The sequence below is a fragment of the Capra hircus genome, chromosome 11, assembly GCF_001704415.2.
Source record: "Capra hircus breed San Clemente chromosome 11, ASM170441v1, whole genome shotgun sequence".
NCBI classification, from domain to species: domain Eukaryota; kingdom Metazoa; phylum Chordata; class Mammalia; order Artiodactyla; family Bovidae; genus Capra; species Capra hircus.
In genome coordinates, this window is record NC_030818.1 from 97,220,630 (window position 1) to 97,244,989 (window position 24,360).

Here is a 24,360-nt window from a genome sequence, read left to right on the forward strand (position 1 = left end):
TGTGTTCTGAGCCTACCTCCGAGTCGTAAAGAATGGGCATTCAGGTGATGTTTCTCACAAAGCCATTTTTTTTGTGTTGTTGAAAAACAAATGAATTTTAGGTAGGGATTTCAAGGGGAAACCGTATGAGGCCTGGAAGGATGTATGGGGAATAAGATGCACTGCTATTTCTAGGAAGAAGATGGGCGTGGCGGGGCGCTGATGGGGGTGTGCGGGCAGCGGAGCCTCCTTGCAGGCAGAGACCGCGTCTGAAGGCTTCTAGCGGAGGCCGAGGCCAGGGAGGACCTGGGTTGCAGCGGCTGCGCACTGGCGCGCCCAGCCGGCCGATTTGCGTGTCTCCGCCTCTGCGATGAGCTGATTGGGGAGAGAGGTCCGATTCCGCGCGCCGATTGGCTGAGCGGCCCGCCGCTCAGACTCACCCCCCTCCAGGAGAGGACGGTTCCTACTGCGGCTGGGCACCGGCTCTCCTCCCGCGTCGGCCCGCGCTCCAGCTGCGCCCGGCCCGGCCCTGGCCCGGCTCGGCCCGGCTCCAGCCTCCGAGCGAAGTCGCCGCTGCCGCCTGGGCCGTTCCCAGGGCCATGAGGAGGCGGCGGCAGCCGCTGCGGCCCGCGTCAAGGTGACCGGCCGGGACTGCGGCGGCGGCGGCGGCGAGAGCGGGCGGTGAGAGGAGCGGCCGGCGGGGCGGGGCGGGACCCTGAGGGCCGGGCCGGAGAGAGCTGCAGGTGCGAGGGGCGGGCCCCCGAGGCTGGGGTGCCTGCCGCCGGGCCGGGGTGGGGCCTCGGGGCGGGAGGCGGGGCTGGGGACTGGTGGTGGTGCGGTTGTTTCAGGAGGTCTGGGGGGCACCGGGGCCTGGCCGGGGGACTTTAGGTGCATGATGGGGATGGGGATTTTGGTCTGGGGGACGGCAGGTGTGTGTGTGAGGGGTGTGGAGGTGGGGCAAGGCCGCAGGTGCGGGGGGCGGGGCTGGAGGAGGCAGTTAGGAAGGGCTGAGGGGCTGCAGGTGCGGGGGGCGGGGCCAGGTGGGAACCACAGGTTTGCCAGGGGGAGGGTCTGCGAGGTGAGGCCGAAGCGGCCGGACCGGCCGGGCCTTGAGGACACCACAGGTGCAAGGGGGCGGGGCCAGGGAGACCTGCAGGGGTGGGGGGCGGGGCCCCGAGTGGTTGCAGGTCCGGAAGCGGGGGCCCTAGGTGAGCAGCGGGCAGAGGGTGAGTGAGGGGTCGCGGGGAGAAGGGAATGCTGCCTCCTCCTCTGCCGGGATTTTTTTTTTTTTTTTTGAGGGGAAGCAGGAGCTTTGGGCTCTCTGAGGATTCTGGAGGCTTCGAGGGTTGCCGCCGCTGGGCCGGAAGGGCCAGCTCGGCCTTGCCTGTGCTCCTCCTGAGTCGGACTTGGGTCTCAGCTGCCCTGGTTACTAGGCCGGCGGCTTCCCCTATGCCTCGCAGTGGCCTGAAGTGGGGCGCCCTGGTTTTCAGTCTCGGGGAGGCTTTTTCGTGTCGCTGTTGCAGGGGGCATGCCTCGATTGGGGCGGGGCGGGGTGGGGGCCGCCCGTTGGCTTTCATTCTATCAGCTGTTGAGAAATGTGTGTGCTTGAAGAGTAGTTAGTGTGAAGCTGGAAGGGTGGAAAGGTTCTTGGCCGACCGGCTCCTGGGATCTGGAGGCTGCTGCAAATCTTAACAGTGGTCGTCTCCAGAAGACTGAAGTGGCAGCCTGGCGAGGGGGCAGAACAGGAATGAGGTTCATAGGCTTTCTGCTCTTTGTTGCCTGGGAGAGTCTCTCACCTCTGAGCTTTGTTTCTCCCTATGCGCGGTGTGCATCCTGGTGCCTGCCTTGTGTGCCCCTCAATGGGCTCGTGAGGGTGGCACAGACTGAGCACATCCTTGTGTAAAGCTATGAGTCTGCTGCCTCTGTGCTAGTGGGCAGATTGTGTTTGGAAACTGAGGTTGGAAGAGGGGATTTTCTTTTTTTAATCAATCAGTTTAGTTTTGGCTTTGCTGGATCTTCGTTGCTGTGCAGGTTTTTCTCTAGTTGCAGCGAGTGGGGGCTACTCTTTGTTGTGGTTTGAGGGCTTCTCATTGCTGAGGCTTCTCTCATTGCAGAGCACAGGCTCTAGGGCGTGCGGGCTTCAGCAGTCGTGGCTCTCTAGAGAGTTGTGGGCTCTAGAGTACAGGCTCAGCCATTGGGTTGCACGTGCTTAGCTGCTCCGAGGTATGTAGCATCTTCCCAGATCAGGGATAGCACTTGTGACTCCTGCAATGGCAGGCGGATTCTTTACCACTGAGCCACCAGGGAAACCTGTGGAGGGGATTTCTAATCGGTAGACCGCTTTCTTGTTCGAAGTGGGGCTGAGGTTGGTAGTGGGGATGAGGTGTGTGGTGGCATGGTGACTCCTGCTTCCTATGAGGCCTGTGAGGGAGCTGTGGCAGATGGAAAGCACCGGACCATTTCATTGTTTGCTGACCTCTAGACCCCAACTCCAGTGAGGACTCTGAATTGGAACACGAAGCCCAGACTTGAGCCTTATGGAATTTCCCTTCCCCATCCAAGTATGAACACTGATTTTTATCACATTCCAGAAGGAAGACACCCAAAAGAGGGGAATGCCAAAACTTGGTTAGGTTTCCATGTGATGGAGAGAGGAAAGCAAGATGATGGGACTCCCTCCTATTTGGAAGAGTATCCCATAGCCAAGTGTGTGACCTCTCCTTGCCTCTGCTCACCAGCAGTGTGACCAGTCCCTCCCACCTGTGTTGCATGGACAGAAGAGCGGCAGGAGGAGGCTTCTCCTGAATGAACCCGCACTTTTCCTTGTTTCAGGCACTGTGGGACTTTGGGGAACCAACTGCCATGGTGCTGGCCTCTCTCACTACCATTTGCTGTGGCGTGACCCAGTGGCATCATGGGGATGTTGTCTCAGATGTGGGTCCTTACGGGGGTCTGTGCTCGTGTGGCAGGACCCAGAGGCTCTAAAGGCAGCATGTATGAATCATCCCGTACTGTCCTGGCAGAAACTGTAAATGACTCAGAGAGTGCTGAGCTCTGGGTAATGATCGTGCTCTGTGGGTTCAAAGGAAAGCCCAAACTTGGTGGTCCACAAGAGCTAGAAAATGTGTTGGGTAATGAGAGCGTTGGCTTTTTGGTTGGTGTTGTTTGAGTGACCACATCCAAGGTTGAGAGAGAAACTTCATTAATGAAAATATCGCATCCAGGGTTCTCTGTGATATGGCTGCAGTCTACCTTTTAAACTTGATTTTCCTTTTCAGCATGGAGGGTAAGAGCTCTGGCTGGAAGTCAGACAGCTGCCTTTGAAGCCTCACACACCAGTTTCTTGACTTCTCAGAGCTTTAGTCTCCTTATTTATAACACAGGGATAATCACGCCCACCTTGAGAGGTTGCTGTGAAGAGTAAACGTGGCTAGATACGTGAAGACACCTGATGTCTTAGGCCTTTGTTGTTAGGGTCTGTTTCTGCCCCTCCCTGTCCACCCATCTTTCAACACAACAAAATAGGATGTCCCATGTAAGGAGAGCAGGACTGGTCATTGTGAGGCCTTCGCTTCTCGTGTGACCTCTATCAGGCCTTCCCCTGTCCAGGCCTCAGTTTTCTTAGCTGAGCGAGGATATGTGAACATCAGTCAAGAGTGATCCTAGCTCTGGCATTCTGATGAGCATGTTTTCCCGCAGGGCAGGAGGGAGAACACTGATGACCGTTATTTAGTTCTTCTTTTAAAAATACCTGTTGAGTGCTTTGCCTGGCACATAGTGAAAGTGAAAGCTGCTCAGTTGTCCAACTCTTTGTGACCCCATGGACTATACAGGCCATAGAATTCCCCAGGCCAGAATACTGGAGTGAGTAGCCTTTCCCTTCCCCAGGGATCTTCCCAACCCAGGTCTCCCACATTGCAGGCAGTTTCTTTACCAGCTGAGCCACAAGGGAAGCCCAAGAATACTAGAGTGGGTAACCCATCCCTTCTCCAGCGGATCTTCCCAACCCAGGAATCAAACTGGGATCTCCTGCGTTGCAGGCAGATTCTTTACCACCTGAGATGTTTATCAAAAAATACCTGTTGAGTGCTTTGCCTGGTGGCACACAGTAGGTGCTCATTAAATACTTGCTGAAGGGATGAATGAGGGACTTTCAGAAGAAGGTGTGGCATCTTGTCCCTGCTGCTTATATGGATGTTATATCTGTACCTTCAAAGTGCGTTTTATTGAAGAAAAAAAAAAGTTGCAACAGCTTTATCGTGAAATTAGTGAAGCTCAACATGAAAGATGAAAGTTATTTCACAGTCCTCTTTCACGACAAATTAAGTTCAGTCCTGTTTTCACAAACATAGAATTTTTTTTTCATGGTTGCAGTCTTATGTAAATAAGCATTTGGAAAAGGCTTGGCAATAAGGAGTTTCTCTAAGTGATGTTTTTATCTTTTTTTTTTTAAGAATTAAAAAGAAAATCACACATAGATTTTTGTTTTTCTAAAAGATAAGTATTTCAAGGGGGAAAAATTATAAAGTAAGTGTCTTTCTTGTCTCAAGCTACCAGTTCCCAGTCTTCTCTCTAGTGGTAACCACTATTATCATTTTCTTGTTTGTTATATATTCTTTCTCTTCCACAAAGAATAGCATCCTATACATACTTTTGGTCCTGTATTTATTTACTTGATTTCTTTTGGAAATCGTCCCAGCATTGGAAAATGTTCTAATTGGTACATACAGTTCCTCCTTAATAGATGTTTTTTTTCACCGATGCCTTGAGCACAATTTTGTCTCTCCACTCTCCCCCACCCTCCATGGTGTTTACTCAGTAATGGTCAGCAGTCATTGTTTAGAAGACTAACAAGAGACAGCCCTTGTTTTTCTCGAGGGAAGAAAAGGCTCCAGTCCCAGTGAACAGTAGACTGAAGGGCAGTCCATGTATCTGGATGCAAGGCAGACACAGAAAGAGAAAGCAAAAGGGATTTGTTCACTAGTAATTGAAAACTGATTTTCCATTCAGCCCATGATTCAAAGTCCAGCAGCTGTCACTTACGGGCAGTATGACTTGGGGCAATTTACCTAATCTTTCTTCCTTTCAGTTTCCTTATCTGTTAAATGGATGATGATAATAGGATCTGCCTTTTGGGGCTTTTTGTGAAGAAGAAACGAGATCATGTGTGGGAAGTACTTGCAGGAATAGGTCTTGGTAGATGCTCCATAAAGGGTAGCTGCTGGGTTATTAATAATCTTTGTTAGCAGATGCTTACTGGGCGGTGGAGGGTGAGCCACAGGAGATGCCCAAAGTCCTTGCCCTCATGAGGTGCTCACATGCTCTGCAGGGAGACTGGCACACAGGTCACTGAAGCTGGAACAGGGCCCAGGGGTGCGGAGTTGGGCAGTGTGGGGGTCATGGAGGCAGGAAACAATGACTTCTCCCTCTGTGGTTTGGGAATGGCTCACCACCTCCTCTGTGAAACCCACTCAGTTCTTCTGCAAGTGACCACTCCTGTCTGCGCTCCCTTGGTATTCTTGTGTGAGTAACCTGGATTGGAGCATGCACCTCGCTATCACACGCGTGGTTTTATGCCCGTGTCTCCTCTCTGCACAGGGAAAGTTTCCTACTTTCTTTGCTCCTGCGTTTCCAGGGTAGACTCTTGGTGGACCTTGTGGTGGACCTCTGCTCAGACAAGTCATGCTGCCAAATGCTGGCACACTCTTCTTGATAGGTCTTCAGGTCTCTGATGAAACCAGACTCTGGACTCTGTTGCTTCATTCCCCAGGTACTTGAGTGCTGACCAAGACACACGTGTGCCATCTGCCAGCTGTAGGTTTTGGGTCTGAATGGTGGTACTTGTCCTACCGAGTCTTGGGAGAGGGAAGAATTATTTGCTCCAGATAGTCCAGGACAAGATGGGCAAACAGAAAGAAGGATAAGTCTGAGAATGAACTGTTCATGCTTGCTGAAGCCCACCTTCCCCTTCCTCAGAAGTGTGCCTGCTGACCCTTCGTTTGAGGTTGGCTGGTGGACGAGCAGGCTGCAGGGAGCTGAGTAGGTGGGCAGTAGTTGCTGATGAGGGATGGGGAGCAGTGGTTCGGTTGGCCTCTGCGAGGGGCATCCTGAGGCATTTCTGGGGCCACTTCCTTCCTGTGGGCATTCATCCACCAGCCTCGCTGTGCTCTTGCTTTGGGCCCAGCTGTTTGCTGAGTGCTGGCCACATGGAGATGGAAGAGTTGTGTCCTACCGGGAGCTGACAGTTAGTGGAGGAATCAGGTGCAAACAGAATGTGATCAGAAGGGGATTGGTGATGGCAGAGGACCGCAAGTAATGTGGCCAAGCAGATTCCAACTCGGGCTAGACCTGGGTTCCAGTTCTGACTCATCCACACACAACCTCTGTAACCATGGGCAAGCGTCTTCCCGATTGTTAGTCTCAGTGAGCTGATGAGATAATGGGAATGTCAGGGTTACCTGCCTGAGGGCTGTTGTTGAAGATTCAGTGAAATAATGCTGTGGGCTGCTCAGCGCAGTGCCTGACTGATGCTTACAGAGTGCTCATTGTACTTGATTATCCTTAGTGTTGGGGCAGCACCAGGAAGCACTTGTCTGGCTGTTTTCTCTGGGTTCCAGTGTAGCGGTGATGGTGCCAGTCAGTGGTGAAGGTGACGGCCACGGTGTCTGAGAAACCAGCTCTGAGGTCACAGAGTGCTCGAGGAGTCCTTGGGGCTTTCCTCTGGGGCCCACAAGTGACTCTTCTCCCTTTTCTGCTTGGGGCCTTCTCACAGGTGGTTCCAGCCCAGCACCACCCCAAGCCCCTTCTCTTTGATCCCCTCACTGGTCAGTTCCACGGCTTTTCCCCGCAGGAGGCATGAGTCTGGCTTGTCTCACCTGCGCTTTCCGAGGAGAGAGAGACTGTGCAGACCCGGAGAGGCACATGCCTCCCCCCCCCCATTATTTTGCAGAGCTTTCAGGTCCATTGTGTTCTTTACAGGAGACTTACCACCTCAGTGTCAGCGAAGCAGACGGGGCAGCACTTACAGCAGACCCTGAAGTCAGGCCTCTGTGGGTTCGTGTCCCGATCCCACTTGCAAGCCCTGTGGCTTCAGGCAGGTGACCGCTGCTCTGTTTCCTAATCAACACGGGAAGCACGATGATACTTACCTCCCCCTGGTCTTGCCTGACTTTAAGGAGGTGAGAGGAACAGGGCTTAGCATAGTGCTCGCACGTCGTGAGCATCCAGTCAGGGTGAGCTCGAACAGTGTTCTCTTAACCTGTTGACGTCCATGGCTGTCAGGATGCCCATGGCATGGGATTTTGGGTGGATGCTCACTTATTGCCTATGAGTTATGTGAGTTATTGCACATGGAAAGTGTGGAGAGGGTGGTGCAGGCTGCTGGGAGCACCCAGGGTAGCAGGCAGTACTCAGCCTGCCTTGGGACTGTGCACAGAAGATTGCTGCTGCTGCCACCAAGGCGCTTCAGTCGTGTCCGACTCTGTGCAACCCCAGAGATGGCAGCCCACCAGGCTCCCCCGTCCCTGGGATTCTCCAGGCGAGAACACTGGAGTGGGTTGCCATTTCCTTCTCCGATGCATGAAAGTGAAGTCGTTCAGTCGTGTCCGACTCTTAGCGACTCCATGGACTGCAGCCTACTAGGCTCCCCCATCCATGGGATTTTCCAGGCAAGAGTACTGGAGTGGGGTGCCACTGCCTTCTCCAAGCTGGACTCCCACAAAATCAGAAGATGCTGGTGAGTGGGAGGACGGAGTCAACCTCGTGGGTGGGCCCTGTCTCAGACCCGTCCAGGAACTGAAGGCTGGTTTCCCAAGTTCTTGCTGTCCCACTGTTCTGTGATTCCATGTAAATAATGGGACTTTAGTATAAACTCATATATAATATAAACTCATGCAACATTATACTTTTCCCTCATTAGGATTTAAATGTTTTTATTATCTGATTGTATTTTAAGGTCAAGACAGTTACTTGAGTAATCAGAAGAAAATGTAAATATTTGGCCTCAACTGTCAAAAGTTTCCTTGAAAAAAAAAGTTCCCATGAAAATCATCTTATTAGAGACAAAAGACAGAATGATGAATAATTAAGTTCGTATTTATTGGATACAGTAATTCTCACCCACTCTTGTATGAGCTTGATAAGTAGGTCAGGGGAAATCTGTGCTTTTGATACATTTCTGAGTTACTAAATATTTATGGAAAACAAGTTAGTGAATTCTGGAGAACTTGGTGTGTCTCTTTTTGTGGCAATCAAGTCTGTTATGTGGAATTAGGGACTTTCACTATGTTGATATCTCTTGTTCTGTGCCCTCTCTGGAGCTGTGTTTTGTTTTGCTTTCCTCTGTAGGCACCGTATCTCTAGCACTTTGAGTCCACTGGAATCTAGGGTTGTTCCCACTGGGTTCCCACAGCGCCCTGGTGTAGCGGGTAGTAACACTGTGTGGCCGGTGTCAGCTTCCTCTCACCCTGCTCCCAGACTTTGCAGAGTCAGAGTCTGCATTTTTTCTCCCCACCACGTTCAAGGCCTAGCCCAGGGCTAGTAACCGGCAGCCAGAACAATCTGAGTGTGGTATTCCGTCTGCTTAAAACCCCTCAGTAGCTTCTGGTTTCTCTTAGAAAAAAGCCAAATGGTTTACATGGCCCACAGGTGTAACAGCTTGCACTTCAGTGTAACTGTGAGTCACATCTGTCTCCCCTGCCCCGGTACTGTGTATGCGTCCTGTCACACCACGGACTACGGCTTCTCTGCCCACCATCCGGTCCTCCGTGCCTGGCGCAGCTTCTGGCACGGAGTAAGTAGTCTACAAGTATTTATTACATGGACACATGGAATAAAGGGTGAGGGCCCAGTGACTGATCTGAACCTGTAAAACGAGAAAGCTGTTGGATCTGAGGTCCCTTCATCATGAAATATTTTAGCACTTTACAAAGTCTCTGACACCTTGTTTTTTAGCCTCATGTTGAGTCTGGCGGGGTAGGTGGGGGTCAACTTTGGTCTTCGGAGGAGAAAATTGAAGCTCAGAGAGGGTGAACAAATTGCCCAAGATGGAGCTATGGGAGACACAGAGGGCTCCTCAAGTGTCTTTTCTCACAGCCCGTGCTGCCTTGAGGTGTGGTTTCTGACACACATTGGAAGAGCCACAGGTGAGATAGGTAAATAGATTCATGGAGAGAAGGTAATTACAGCAGTTTCTCTTGGTTTTAGTTGTTTTTTCCTGATAATTTGAAAAGTTGATTTCAGTTTGGGACTATGGGTTTAAGGTCTGAGATCAGGAAACACTGATATTTCTTGTAAACAGCGAAGGTATAGGATTGATGTATGTACTGATTGGTCGGTGACTAAGATAAGAATTTGTTCTTTTTGGGAAACTTTTTGATAAGAGTAGAAGTTGCTCGCTGGCTGATATGTAGCATTGTTGTCATTGTTTAGTCACTGAGTCGTATCCGACTCTGCAACCCTATGGACTGCAGCATGCCAGGCTTCCCTGTCCATTACTAACTCCTGGAGCCCACTCAAACTCATGTCCATCACATCAGTGATGCCATCCAACCATCCTACCCGCTGTTGTCCCCTTCCCCTACCCTCAATCTTTCCAGCATCAGGGTCTTTTCCAGTGAGGTGGCTCTTTGCCTCAGGTGGCCAAAGTATTGGAGCTTCAGCTTCAGTCCTTCCAATGAATATTCAGGACTGTTTTCCTTTAGGATTGACTGGTTTGATTTCCTTGCAGTCCAAGGGACTCTCAAGAGTCTTCTCCAGCACCGCAATTCAAAAACATCCATTCTTCAGCACCCAGCCTTCTTCATGGCTCAACTCTCACATCCATACGTGACTACTGGAAAAACCACAGCTTTGACTATGTGAACTTTTGTCGGCAAGGTGATGGCTCTGCTTCTTGATACACTGTCTAGGTTTATCATACCTTTCCTTGCAAGGAGCAAGTGTCTTTTAATTTCATGGCTGCAGTCACCATCCGCAGTGATTTTGGAGCCCAGGAAAAGAAAATCTGTCACTGTTTGCACCTTCTGTTTGCCATAAAGTGATGGGATTGGATGCCAGGATCTTAGTTTTTTGAATGTTGAGTTTTAAGCCAACTTTTTCACTTTGCTCTTTCGTGATCATCAAGAGGCTCTTTAGTTTCCCTTCGCTTTCTGTGACTTTTTATGACCCTATGGACTGTAGCCTGCCAGGCTTCTCTGTCCACAGGATTCTGCAGGCAAGAATATTGGAATGGCCCCGCCTCCAGGGGATCTTCCCAACCCAGCAATCGAACTCTCATCTCTTACATCTCCTGCACTGGTAATCAGTTTCTTTACTGTGAGTGCCACCTGGGAAGCCCTGATATGTAGCATTATTTTGATGCTTTCAAAAGATGCTAATTGCTTCAGTTAGCCTGTTTCTCTAATTTATCTCTGGGTGTACCTGCCATGGGGCTCTTTGGCAGTGAGCACTGCTGCAGCCTTTGTGCTTATCAGATACAGTGTCAGTCAGATCTGAAGGTTAGAGGTCATCAAGGCTGCTCTTTCCACTTTCCACATGAGGGTAGATGGACTTTGCCAGGGTTTTCAGACTCAGGCGTCCTGATTCTCCACCTGTAAAACCTGTGGACTTCCATTTGTGTGTTGCTGTTTCTCAGCAGCGGTCTGCCTTTCATGTAGTGTTGCTCATAGAGCACGTCCATTAGAAGATAGTTTCCAGTGAGGCTCTGTGTGGTGGAGGCGTGATGGCTGAGCCAACTGCCCAACCAGGAAAGATTATTCTCTTTGTGTGTGTGTGTGTGTGTGTTAGTCACTCAGTTGTGTCCAACTCTTTGCAACCCCATGGACTGTAGCCTGCCATGCTCCTCTGTCCATGGCTGGAGTGGGTTGCCATTCCCTTCTCCAGGGGATCTTCCCAACCCAGGAGTCAAACCCAGGTCTCCTGTATTGCAGGTGAGTTCTTTGCTTTCTGAGCCACCAGGTAAGCCTACTTAATGTATAAAATTGGGAAGTACTAGCGTTTGAATCGGAGAAGGCAATGGCACCCCACTCCAGTACTCTTGCCTAGAAAATCCCATGGACGGAGGAGCCAGGTAGGCTGCAGTCCATGGAGTTGCAAAGAGTCGGACATGATGGAGCGAATTCCCTTTCACTTTTCACTTTCATGCATTGGAAAAGGAAATGGCAACCCACTCCATTGTTCTTGCCTGGAGAATCCCAGGGATGGGTGAGCCTGGTGGGCTGCCGTCGATGGGGTTGCAGAGTTGGACATGACTGAAGCGACTGAGCAGCAGTAGCAGCAGCAGCAGCATTTGAATTGGAGAAGGCAATGGCACCCCACTCTAGTACGCTTGCCTGGAAAATCCCATGGACAGAGGAGCCTGGTAGGCTGCAGTCCATGGGGTCGCTAAGAGTTGGACACGACTGAACAACTTCACTTTCACTTTTCACTTTCATACATTGGAAAAGGAAGTGGCAACCCACTCCAGTGTTCTTGCCTGGAGAATCCCAGGGACGGGGGAGCCTGGTGGGCTGCCGTCTATGGGGTCGCACAGAGTCGGACACGACTGAAGCGACTTAGCAGCAGCAGCAGAGGTATATAAGTGGAAAAATCAGTCCAAAATAATAGCAAATAAGTGTAGGAAAGGTTAATTAGAGCGCTGACAGTGGCTACAAAAGAAGAGTACAAGGTGCCCAGAGGCCATAAGCCAGATGGTTTTACCTGGCTGGGTGATCAGAGAGAGCTTCCCAGAGGAAGGAGGAGTTGGGGTTAGCCAGGAGAAGAGGTGGCTGCAGGTGGAAACAGTACACTGTTTGAGTCAGAAAACCTGGGTTCCTGCTCTGAGTCACTTAGTTTTGTGAGCCACAAGAGAGGCTCTTAATTTCAGATATCTTACTGATCAGGACCACTAAAATAATAATAATAAATTAGACTATTTCAAGTGCTGGGTTTCCCAGGTGGCACAGTGATAAAAAATCCACCTGCCATGGAGGAAATGCAAAAGATGTGGGTTTGATCCCTGGGTCGGGAAGATCCCCAGAGAAGGAAGTGGCAGCTCAGTCCAGTGTTTCTGTTTTATGTTTTGCTTTTTTGGTCACGATCCCTGGTTCGGGAAGATCCCCTGGAGAAGGAAATGGCAACCCACTCCAGTATTCTTGCCTGGAGAATCCCATGACAGAGGAGCCTGGTGGGCTACTGTCCATGGGGTGGCAAAGAGTTGGACATGACTGAGCGACTTCACTTTCACTTTCACTTTTTTGGCCGCGAAGCATGTGGATCTTACCTTCCCAAGCAGGGATCAAACCTGCACCCCCTGCATTGCAAGGCAAAGTCTTAACCACTGGACCAGCAGCGAAGTCCCTCATTCCAGTGTTTTTGCCTGGAAAATTCCATGGACAGAGGGTCCTGCTGGACTACAGCCCGTGGGGTCGCAAAGAATCAGTTGATTGGCATGCAACTGAGCATGCCAGCACTTCAAGTGCTAGCAAAGATGTGGAGCAGCCAGGATGCTCGCAGCCTGCTGCTGGGTGCGTAGATCGGTTTAGCCAGTTTGGAGACCTGCTTGCCATCATCTAACAAAGTTGAACATTTAGTCAGCTATGACCCGGTAGTTCCACTTTTGGGTATCCACCCAGCATGAAGGCATACGAATGGACCACATGGCGCCACTCAAAAGGGTTACAGCAGCACCTCCTGTGACGGCCCAGGCTGGAAACAGTCCCAGTGTCCGTCGGTACAGAGGGGACAGGAACGGTAAACTCTCACAGAGGGAAAACAGTAAGTGAACAGCCATGAAAAATCAGGATGAATTTCACAAACATAGTGTTCATTCAGGCACAAAAGATCATGTCCTGTATGGCTCCATTCATAGAAAGTGTAAATAGACAGACGTAACCTCTGCTGTTGAAAACCAGAGTGGTGGCCACCCGTGGGAGGCTGGTAGAGATGGAAGGAGGTGCGGTGGGTCTTTGGAGGGGATCGTGGTGTGTCCGCCCCATCCGGGTCCTGTGACCTGGGTGTGTTCACTTTGTGAGGCTCCTCTGACCTGTGTGCTTGCATGGTGTTCCTGTATGCATTCTTCTGCACGCATGTTGCATTTCCATGGGAAGTTTATTTAAAACGCTGACGGAAGGAAGCTTATCAGTCATGTTCCACTCAAATTATTATTAATGGTGAGAATGGAAGTTTTTTTTGTATTGATGAATAATCATTTTAACATATTTCATCTTTATCTCTTCCTTTGATCTTTGCATTTGTTTTGTAAAGTAACGAACATATCAGTCCCTCAGAACGTATATTTAATTTACAAGTAAGCTTATGTATGTAAGAGGTACTTGCTCAATGCATGTTCAGCTGTTAGTAGTGAAGGACTGGAGAGTTTGATGAGCTGTGGCTCAAGGTCATAACAGAAGGGGCAGCCCAAGCAGGGGCCTGGCTGCGGGAAGCAGGTGGTAAGGAGGAAGCCTCAGTCGGTTTGGGTCAGCAGCCTGTGTTTGGGTTGTTTTCTTGCTTCTGGAACACAAAGTGTGGGCTGGGGTGGGGGTGGCCTGAAGCCAGAGAGGGAAGCAGAGCCTGGCCTCTTGAGCGCCTTGGGCCCCAGGGACCCCAGGGGAAGGGCTGCAAGGAAGCTCTGGAAGCGGGAGGACTAAGGGAAGGGGGCAAGCAGAGGAGACAGGAGGGAGGAGAAGGAGGATGAGGATGTTATTGAGGCTGAGAGATGAGGGGCTGGTGAACCATGTTGAAAGCTCAGCCGTTAGGTCCTGCTGACCTAATGGGTGGTGGGAAGGTGGTGTGGTGTGGGGGGTGGATGCAGCCTGGAGCTCAAGGGCCGAAGCTGTTTGGAAGACTGGGGAGAACTTCGGGTGCTCTCAGGCAGAGGGAAGAATCAAGAGAGTGGAGGAGGCTGAGGGTGCAAAGTGGGGTGCCGGTGGGGAGGTGGTGGTGCCCTGGGTGGCCTTGGGTCTCAGGCGGACACCTCTTCCTCAGAGTTGAGAGTCAGGTGCCAGGAGACGATGCGGAACTTCAGGTTAAAGGAGGGACCCAAGGGAGGTGAAGTCAGCTTTCCTCAGTGGAGGAGGTCATGAGGCTGCCCTCCTGGGGATGGTGGGGGGTGCGGAGAGGGGCTGGTCTGGAGGAGGGAAGGCAGACCGGCCCCAGGGCCCTCTGCAGCGGCTGTGTGGGATGCCTGTCCGTGGCCCTGTGCCACGTGGGCTGCCTCCCTGGCCACTTGCTCTGAGGGCAGGGGTGTTTGTGCCGGGTACTCCTGAGTTTTTCCCGCGGGGCCCTTCCTGAGGTCTTGGCCGGGCTTTGCAGCTGCTAGAATGCATCTTCCTGTGGAGTCCCATGGCAGACCCTCCCGTGCTTCCACCAGCGTGTATCCAAAGCATGACGGGAAAGGAGAATAGTGACCACAGAGATTTAAGTTAACTTTGGTGATTTTAGGGCAGGCTTTGCTACCCGATTGGCTAAATGGTATCGCATATTGATCTATGGGGAAGGCTTGTGACATTTCACAGAACAGGCTCAGAATCTGATCTTGTTTTACTATATTTGGTCTGACCTTGCTGAGCGTCAAGAAACAAGTCTCACCATCTGGAACATCGTGTAAATCGAATTACCCCCTACTCTTTCAGAGGCTCCTGTTTGGAAAGAGACCTGCTGGGACTGTTTATCCTGTTGGCCTGGGATTATGAAGCCCAACACGTGTTCCTGGTAAGTGGGTTCACTGACCCTGGTGCCCTGTGCCCTCTTGAGCAGAGGGCCAGGGTGTGGCACCCAGAGGTGCGGCTGGTACGGGTGAGCGGGTGCCTTTGAGGTCAGAGGAACCTCCTGCCGGCGAGCCTGTGGGGCTGTGGAGAGCACAGGGGCTTTTGGGACTCAGGTGTCCTCAGTGAGCCACACCCACAGGGTGTTTCAGGGGCTTTCTCTTGGGATGACTTGGGCTCTGGGGTTTTCACTCCTGATTCTTGGATCAGGGTTTTTTCCTTTCTCTCTCTCCTCCTCGTGCAAAACCTCTTGTTGCCACGCTGTTTCAGCGTCATCCTTTTGCTCCTGTTGGTCAGAAGACGAACGTTCTGTGTCACCCTCCCTACAGTTGGGGTGACTTGGGTGATCTCCTTTCTCCCAACCTCAGTCAAGTCTTTGTCTCACCCCACAAACCTCTGTCCACCCCCGCTCCATTCAGCTTCCCTCCTCACTTTGGGCTATCCTTGCTACAGACCCTTCGTCAGAAAGGGCCAGCCTGTGGTGGGAGTCACGCTTGGCCCTGGGAGGATGGGGGAAGGAATACAAAGGTGAGTAAGACATGCTTGTGGTCTTCCAGAGACTCTAATCTACTCGTCAACTCCTGTCTTCCTGCCTACTTCCTCCCGCCCTCCTCGCTCCCTGAGGTTCTGTCGAGCCTACCCAACACCTCTTCTAAAAATGCTTTTCTGCACTCCTGACTCACTTAAGCTCTCCTTTTAAACTGTCATGACACTTGTTTCAGCCCCCTCTCGTGGCCTTGGCCACAGTCTGCATTGCAGTCTGCTTTTTTTTTGACCTCCCCCTTATCTCCCTGACTAGACATCAAGCGCTTTTAAGGCAGGGGCTGTGTGTTGCTCATTATTGTATTCCATGCAGTGCCTTGCTCCATGCCTTACACACAGTAGGTGCTCAATAAGTGTCACCAGATGGGAACCAACATGGACTTGCTTATGGTTCTCAACACCCATCCCCTCTGCAGCCATGGTCCTCAGGTCTTGAGACAACATATGACCACAGGGGAGTATCTGCCTAGAAGAATTCTAGATCTTATTCAGGCTGGAGTAGTCACAAAAGTGTTAAAAGCTGAAATATTACAATATTTTTCAGATTCTTCCTAGTACCTTACCCTTCTGTCAAGCTACTCTCACAAAGTGGTAGAAGGTAAAATTTCTGATGCTTTCCTGCCAGGGCCCCAGGCTTCCCTGATTACAGTACAAGTAATTCATACAGTGCTTTGAAGAAGCAAGTTCCCTGAAACTTACATATCAGAGGGATTGGTTCCTTTAAGGAGGTTGTTAGAAATAACTTGGTTTAAAGGTAAGAGCACGTGAGAAAGCTGAGACTGGGTGATAACTCATTTTTCCGAGATCACACAGCAAGTAAGTGGCAGAGTTGAGTTTTGACTCTAGGTTAGTCTAGTTCTAGAAGTGGGGTTCCTGTCCCCTGTGCTTTTGAGTCTGATGAGAAATGGATTCCATGGGCAGGGTTGCAGCTACCTACTTGCTGCTTATGCCCTCGGAGGGACTGCTCAATCTCGGATCCTAGGGGGTCTGGCAGAAATGCTCCTAGCCCCTGTCATCACTAGGGGACCACAGGGCAGGGGGTCCTCTCCCCACATCTCAGCAGGAAAACCACAGTGTGCTCACGTGGGTGCCCTTGAACAGAGGCTAGAAGTTGTCCAGGCTCGCCAGTGCCGCCGTAGCTCGAGCAATCTGCCGTGAACACGGGCTGCGTGATCCTGCACCCTCCAGCAGGCAAAGACACATGACAGCTTTGTGGGGACCTGGCCAGTGACAGAGGGAAGCCAAGCTTCACACTGGGAGCAGTGGGTCCTTTGAGGCAGGATAGAAGGAGAAGATGTTTAAGAACTTTATAAGCAGAGAATTCCTACAAGGATGCAATTAAAGTGTACCAGAGGCTTGCTGGAACTAAAAAACATGGCTTTAATTGGTGGTTTGGAAGGTCCAGTAGAAGAAACGCCTTAAAACCCAGAAAAATAATAAAAAGAAATGGAAATAATGAACTAAAATGTGAGATGCTGTCCGCAGGGAGAGGCCTTGGAGAGCTTATCCGCGGGACCTGGCATGGAGTCTTGGGAGTTCCAGAAGGAGAAAAAGGAGTAGATGGAGGAGTAATAGGAAGACAATAGAAGAAAATGTCATTGAATTGAAGAAAGATTTGTTTCTTCAGATTAAACGGATCCTTTCATCCCACACAAAAACCAACACTCAGACCTACTTTCTAGTAAAAGTCCTAAACTCCGAGAAGAAAGAGAAAAATCTTAAATTTTTGTAGGAAGAAAGAACAGATTGTTGTCAAAGTAGAGAGAATTAGGCTGACATTGGGCCTCCTATATGGAGCCCTGGAGGCTGGAAGACAGTGGCCCAGGGTCTCCAGACTGTTCGAGGGAGAGGGCTGCAGCCCTTGCTGTGCCCATTGAGATGAGACTCCTGGTCACTGAGAAAGGCATTTCACACATGTGAGGACATAAAACATGTCATCTGGTAAGTGTGCCCGAGGAAGTGTCCGACGAAGTTCTCTAGCCGAAGGACAATTAGAGCGGAGTTCCTGGGGTGGGGGATGTGGAGAGTGACGGGGCAGTGAGTGGTGTGCACCCTTTAGCTCATAGAGACTAATCTCATGATATTGCTACTGTGATGTGGAATTTTTCTTTTGTGTTATTAAAAACTTTTAAAATAGAGGAGAACTGTATGAGAAAACATAATAGGTTGAAAATTCTAAACCGTCTCTGTAAAACCCAAGCCTTTGGGAGAATGGATAGGAGAGTTGGGAAATGAGTGTTCCACTTTTCAGAGACTTAAGTAACCATAGGGAAGATAAAAAGCAAGGCATTGTTAGTTGTGTGTGCTACAGAAAGAGAAATAAAGGCTCAGTTTTGACTTTGGGGGATCAGAAGGTATATTAGGACTAGATTTTGTCGCATGTGATAGATAACCCTGGCATAACAATGACTTAAACATGTAGGAGTTTATACTATTTCATGAAAGAGTAAAGAGGTTGGAGTGATGGAATCAAAGTCACCACAGAGCCAGGTTCCTTTAATGTCTCGCTGCTCTTGCTGCCATAGCAGATTGCCTCCTGACTCAAAATGGCTGCTTGAGCTCCAGTCATCACATCTGCATTCTAGAAGCCAGAAGGAGAAAGAGAAGAGGCATGCCCTTTCCCTTTCACATACTTCTCAGAAGTCTCAAGCAGCACTAACATTTACATCTCACTGAGTAGAGCTTAGCCACACTGAGCTACAAGGGACCATGGGGTGTGCTTAGCTAATAGGAGTTTTCTTGCTGGAGAAGTAAAGGAGAAAGAAAGAAGTTGGGAGTCTCTGCCTCAAAAGATCATCACTACCAAAATGCAAATAAAAATAGTTTTCTGTTGTACCTTTTTAAGTGGCAAAATGTTCACAAAAATTGATAAAACCAATGTTAGCAAGTGACTGAGGGAAATGAGTGCGTGGAGGAATACACTCCTGTCTGCCCGATGGGATTACCTTAGTGTGCGGAAGGGGCTCGGCTCTGGGGGAGGGTGATTTCGTGGCTTTTTATTTGTATACCCCTGTTGGGTTTGGCTTATGGCAACAAAGATACATTATTTTTGTAGTTTAAACAAAAGTACAATAAAGTATAATTTAAAATGATGAAATATCAAGAAACAACCCAGATAAATTACTACACTTTCCTTTTTGTTGTTTGTTTCTTTGGAGGTTGTCTTTATAAACGTCTGAAAGCAAGGAGACTGTGGAGTTTTTCTTTTTTATAAGATGAAGGTTCAGGTCATCCGTTGTGTTTGCTTCTAACACCTTCTGTGTTTGAACATCTCATTCTTGAACCAAAGCATTATAACAGGAGCAGCAGTTGTCCTCCCTGAGCAGGAGGACGGCTCTGCCCTGTTGTAACCTCAGAGTCAGATATGGGAAGCCTGTGGAGGGAGGGTGCTCAGGAAAGGACTTGTGAGCCCCAGAAGCCATGGGTCGCTCCTGATGCTGCTGCCGTGACCCTCTTGCTGGACATCTTGGGGAGGCAGCTGAGCACGGCCGCAGCTGTGATGCACCAGGAAGGACAAACGTAATTCAAGACAAATGGGATGAGTGCTAAGAGGCCTGGGTGCTCTAAAACCCTGTAAGAGGAGGACGCAGCATTGGGGTCCCAGCACGGGTCCCAGAGGAAGTGACATTGAAAATGAGACTGGAAAAGAGAAGAGGGAGGAGGGACGAGGAAGGTCCAGGGAGAGAACCAGACCCTGAGCACACCTGGCTGTGGGGGATGGGGTGGGGCGGGGGGTGTGGAGTGTGGCCACCAGTCTCCTCCAGCACCCTTTGGCACGTGTTCTAGCCTGCACATCCTTGGCTGGAAGCCACTTCCAAGAGGCCAGGTCGGGGAGGGGTGGCAGAGGGCCTGCAGACTTCCAGCACCGAACACGTCCTCCCCACCCCAGGTAGAGCCTGTGACTCTCAGTAGGTTGGGCACCTGTCGGCCCCCCTCCTTCCCTCATACCAGCTTTCCTCAGCGACCTTGCCTGCTGACCCGCTCCTCCCAGGACCACAGCCCTGACCACCTGAGATCAGGGCTGGAGGGATGGTGAAGGCAGGTCTCAGCCACTTTTAACTTGACACCCCTCTGGGTGATAGCTTCTGCCTGAGTTCTCTGTGAGCCAAATCCGAGCCCAGAGTGATGGTGCTTCCCCCGCCCCCACCCCAGGAGTTGGCATCTCTTCTCCCTGAGTCTCCCACCCTTTTCAGGCTAGCAGGAATCTCTCTTTGAAGTCCACTTGTGAAGTCCAAGTGTCTGTCTGGGCGGCCTAAGCATTGTAGTCTTGCTCGGACCTTGCACCTTCCTGAAGTAGGCTAGGGTGGGAGAGTTGTTTCTTCGTTTCCACTGAGAATAAGGCAGACTGCTGGGTACTGTTCTGGGGACTGGGAATGAAGTAACAGTGGTTAAGCTCTTACCCCCTGCGCGCTGTGATCAGCCCTCCACAGAGAGGGCCTGGGTTCAGGAACTTAAAATGTATAAAATGCTTAGACTGCCGCCTGGTACCCGCTGCTGCTCCCGAGTGCCAGCTGGTGCTGTTCACCCTCCTCATCATAGGCACACGGGGGGAGGACAGTCCTGTATCCCCACTTTACAGAGGCAGAAACTGAGGCTTAGAGGGGCGCTTGCTTGCCATCACGTAGGATTCAAACCCAGGACTCTCTGAGGGTGAATGAGTGGGTGTGACTCTCACCTTCCAGGGCCCGTGGTCAAGCAGGGAGATAACCCGGAGAGAAGACGTCCTTGCCGGAGTGACAGGCGCCACAGCCGGCTGAGCAGAGGGCTCACGGAGGGGCCTGGGGAAGGGGCCTGTGGGAGGGCCTGGGGGTGGCGTGGGGGGAAGCCCAGGGAACCCATTCCAGGCAGCACCCTCGTCGAGATGGGGAGATCGTCACTCCCTCCCACCCGTGGGATGCACCTCAGTTTCCCCGGGGCTCCGGTGAGGAGGCTCTGGTTTGGTGGGCTGTGCGCATGCTCAGTTAGTGGCTGATCATCTGAGGGCCCTGGTGTGGCTTCCCCTCCCAGCCAGACTCCTGGGACCTTGTCCCCAAGGTGGTCCCCTTGGGGAAGACCCCTCTGCCTCCAAGCTCAGTGTGACCTGAGGCTCTGTCCCTCTACTTTATGAGCCCCCAGCCTTCTTGGGGTTCCATATGTGCAGATGGCCTGGGTTATAGCTCTGTGTTGCTTACCTCACCTCTCACTCCATTTCTGTCCCTCGAGTGAGTACATTCTGCCGCCCCGTAGAAAGGCTCCATTGCATGCAACACAAAGGAATGAAACACCATCATCGAACTGTGATTGAAAATCCCAAGCTAAATAAATCTCAGCATGACCCTGACACCCCAACAAAACTCCTTCTGTTGCCCATTTCCTTTCCAGTTCCTGTCCACAGGGCAGATGGGTTTTTACACAATTATGCATCTTGCCTCTTTTTTACCTCAAAAGTGAAAGTGAAGTCGCCCAGTCGTGTCCGACTCTTTGCGACCCCATGGACTGTAGCCCCCCAGGCTCCTCAGTCCATGGAATTTTCCAGGCAAGAGTACTGGAGTGGGTTGCCATTTCCTTTTCCAGAGGATCTTCCCAACCCAGGGATCGAACTCAGGTCTCTCCCACATTGCAGGCAGACGCTTTACCCTCTGAGCCACCAGAGGGCTCAGGGAATGAAAAATAGCCCCACCTTGTGTCAGAAATTTGTATACCAAGCTGTGCAAAATGTTAGAGGAAAGTATAAAGATCTATATTTGATACATTATATGGATGGTATTTTGGCAGCTCATAAGGACAGAGCCTTGTTACAACAAATTTTATCTGAATTGATTGAGGCCTTGGAAAGCTGGGGTTTAAAGATAGCTCCAGATAAGATACAAATAAATCCTCCTTTTTCTTATTTAGGGAGGGTATTAAATACCCATACCGTGAGTCATGCCCCTTTGAAACTGCAGAGAGATCGTTTACTAACTTTGAATGATTTCCAGAAATTATTAGGGGATATTAATTGGATATGCCCACGTTTAAAACTGACTACTGCAGATTTAAAGCCTTTGTTTGATTGCTTAAAAAGCGATCCTAATCCCAGTTCTAAGAGAAAGTTGACTAGTGAGGCAGAGTCGGCTCTTGTTAAAGTGGATGAAACTTTAAATGATCAGTTAATTAAGATTAATATTACCAGAGGATTTTAGGTTGGAAATGAGATCGATCAGTTAGGAGATGACCACCAGGTGGCACCAGAGCACCAGACATTCGACTCCAACCTCCCATGTCTGATCCCTGTCAGTGGAGCATTCCTGAAGTGCTTGTCTGTGGAGGTTCACTTTCAGTTTTCCCTCCAGATGCTGTGTTACTCACAAATGCGCTGCCTACTTAGTTTAGAAGTTGGAAGGTACTGGTGTGTACAGAAAGCAGAAAGTATCAACAGCATACAGGGGCGCCTGCGAGCGTTGGCACTGAGACTTGAGCGCACGAGTGCGTGCTTTGTCGTTCCATGCTTAGCCGTGTCCGACTCTGGGACCTCACGGACTGCAGCCCGCCAGGCTCCTCTGTCCCTGGGATTTCCCAGGCAAGAATACTGGAGTGGGTTGCCATTCCTTCTCCAAGGGATCTTCCTGACCCAGGGATCGAACCTGCGTCTCCTGCAATGCAGGCAGATTCTTTACCACTGAGCGACCAGGGACGCCAACGACTTGAGTAGGTAACCTTCTGTACTTTCGTATGAGTGTTCCGATGTAGACATAAGTATTTCAAAACATGTCCAGATGTCATTTTCTCAGTAATCACTTCTTAGACCACTGCCCCCATTTAAAATTGTAAACCCACCCCTTCCCCACTCTGTCTGTACCCTCTCCTTGCTATACTTCTTTATCACTAGCTCATGTGCCATAAATTTTACCGAATGCTTTTATTGTCAGTTCCCCCCACTAGACTGGACCAGGGGATTTCTGTCTGTTTTTTATTGCTTTATGCTGGATACCTAGAATAGTACCTGACACAGAGTAGACTGTCTACCAAATACTTGCTGAATGAACAAATGAAAAAGAGTGACTGTGTCCTGAATCTGCGGGCATCTTTCTGTGTCTATAAATACTGCTCTGCTTGCCCAAGGCCGCTCTGCAGAGCATGAGCCAGAACTCCTGAGGGGCTTCTTTCTTTTTTAAAGATTATTTTTTTAAAATGTGGCACATATTTAAAGGTTTTTACTGAATTTGTTACAGTTATTGCTTCCGTTTTTTGTTTTAGTTTTTTGACTGAGAATCACGTGGGATCTTAACTCCCCAACCAGGAAGAGTTGGCAAAGTCTTAACGTTGGAAGGCAAAGAGTTGGGGGCAAAGTCTTTGCTTTGGAAGGCAAAGACTTAACCACTGGACCTCCAGGGAAATCCCATGTGTGGCTTCTTTCTGTATTAACAGGACTTCATCATTTCATGCAGCATTTCAGAACTGTATCCTATTTACTGACTGACTTTCATCCCTTCACGCCTTTTCCTATACAAGTGTTTTAATTTAAACATAGTTAAATCTGCCAATAAATTCCTTTATTTTCTAACTTTTTCTCACCCTAGAGAGGACTTCTTCACCCCGGGATAATAATAATAATAATAATAATAATAAGCATAATGATTTGTGTTTCCTTTGGTATTTTTATGGCAGTTAATCTTTATCAAAACTATATGGGCTTCTCAGGGAAGCCTGGTGCACTGCAGTCCCTAGGGTCACACAGAGTGCGTGACACAGCAACAGCAACAGCAGGTGGCTCAGTGGTAAAGAATCCTCCCAGCAACGTAGGAGACAGTGGGTTCAATCCCTGGACCAGGAAGATCCCCTGGAGAAGGAAATGGCAACCCCCTCCAGTATTCTTGCCTGAAAAATTCCATGGACAGAGGTGGGCTACAGTCCTTGGGGTGGCAAAGAGTCAGAAACGGCTGAGCACGCACACACACGTTCTTATAAGTGGCATTGATCAAATTTTAAGCAAATTCCCTCTCAAGTGAATAGCAAATTGTCTCATCAACATTTATTGAATAATCCATTCTTCCCACTGTTTGAAATGCCATCTTGACCAGATACTAATTCTCATGTATAATTGATCCTGTTTTCCAGACTAAGTTCTGTCCTCTGACCATTTATCATCAACAGGGCTTCCTGGAAGGACAGGTCCCTTTTCATTATACTTTTTACTTTTTTTGAAAACTTCTTGGCTGCTTTTAATTATTCTCCAGATGAAGTTTTAAATCAACTTGTTGAATTCCAGAATGAATCCCCTTAGGATTTAGAATGAATTTGGATTTTATTTATAGGTCAACTGGGGAGAATTGATGTCTTTACAGTATCTTCTCCTTATTCAGAAGGAGTGAAATGTCTCTAATTTAAGTCTTTCCTTTTTTTGTCTAATAGTAAAGTTTCATAATTTGCTTCAAATGCTTTTTGTAGCTTCATTTTACAGTTTATTTCTATGTGTTTTCTTTTTTAGTAGATCCTTTTACCATTGCATTTTCTAGCCAGTTATTGTTTGGATAGAGGAGACAGTTGGCTTTGTGGCCATGTGTCTAATGCTCGTAGCTTTCTCTTTGATCTGATTCCATTTGCTTCAGACTTTCTAGGCACTTTTAATTTCTGGTTTGCCGTTGTCATCGTTCCCTGTATTTCAATATTATTAATACGACAGAGTTCACATTCTTTCTTGTTTTCTCGTTTTGGCAAGATTAGGAGAAGGAAAGTCCACCAGTGTGTGGGCCTGGCTCATCGTCTTGAACCCACATGGTTTGATGGGAAGGTGTCATTTTCTCCATGCCCTTTAGCACTCACCCTCCCACCTGCCTTTGCCCTTCAGTGTTCTCCACGGAATGTGGAAGGCCCTGGAAGATGACTTAAAACTCAGGGGGTGTTTCCCTGAGGCCCTAGTTCACGTCGCTTGGAGGGATGAGCCCTCTGTTCCTTGTAGGCTTCGTCCCACCACTGCTGCTATGCCCGGCCCTCTTCTCCAGCCCGGTCTTGCCCGCCCTGGCTTACTCTCCGGAGACAGTGTCCTTCCTAATCTGGTGAGAAGCGCCAGGCTGTCCATGAGGGTCAGGACTCAGTGGTACTTGTCAGGAAGCACCAAGGGGGTGGGTGTCCTGTCCCG

General features: G+C 49.8%; 1 protein-coding gene across 12 annotated transcripts in view; it reads left to right on the forward strand.

Moving 5' to 3' along the window:
- Window positions 438–24,360, forward strand: part of RALGPS1 (Ral GEF with PH domain and SH3 binding motif 1) — a 300,991-nt gene continuing 277,068 nt past the window's right edge. For 9 of the 12 annotated variants that reach the window (XM_018055792.1, XM_018055795.1, XM_018055799.1 and 6 more), the window contains exons 1-2: window positions 663–722; window positions 14,589–14,667. The gene's annotated coding sequence lies outside the window, so the exon portion shown is untranslated. The other 3 variants (XM_018055789.1, XM_018055790.1, XM_018055791.1) reach the window with 3 other exon arrangements.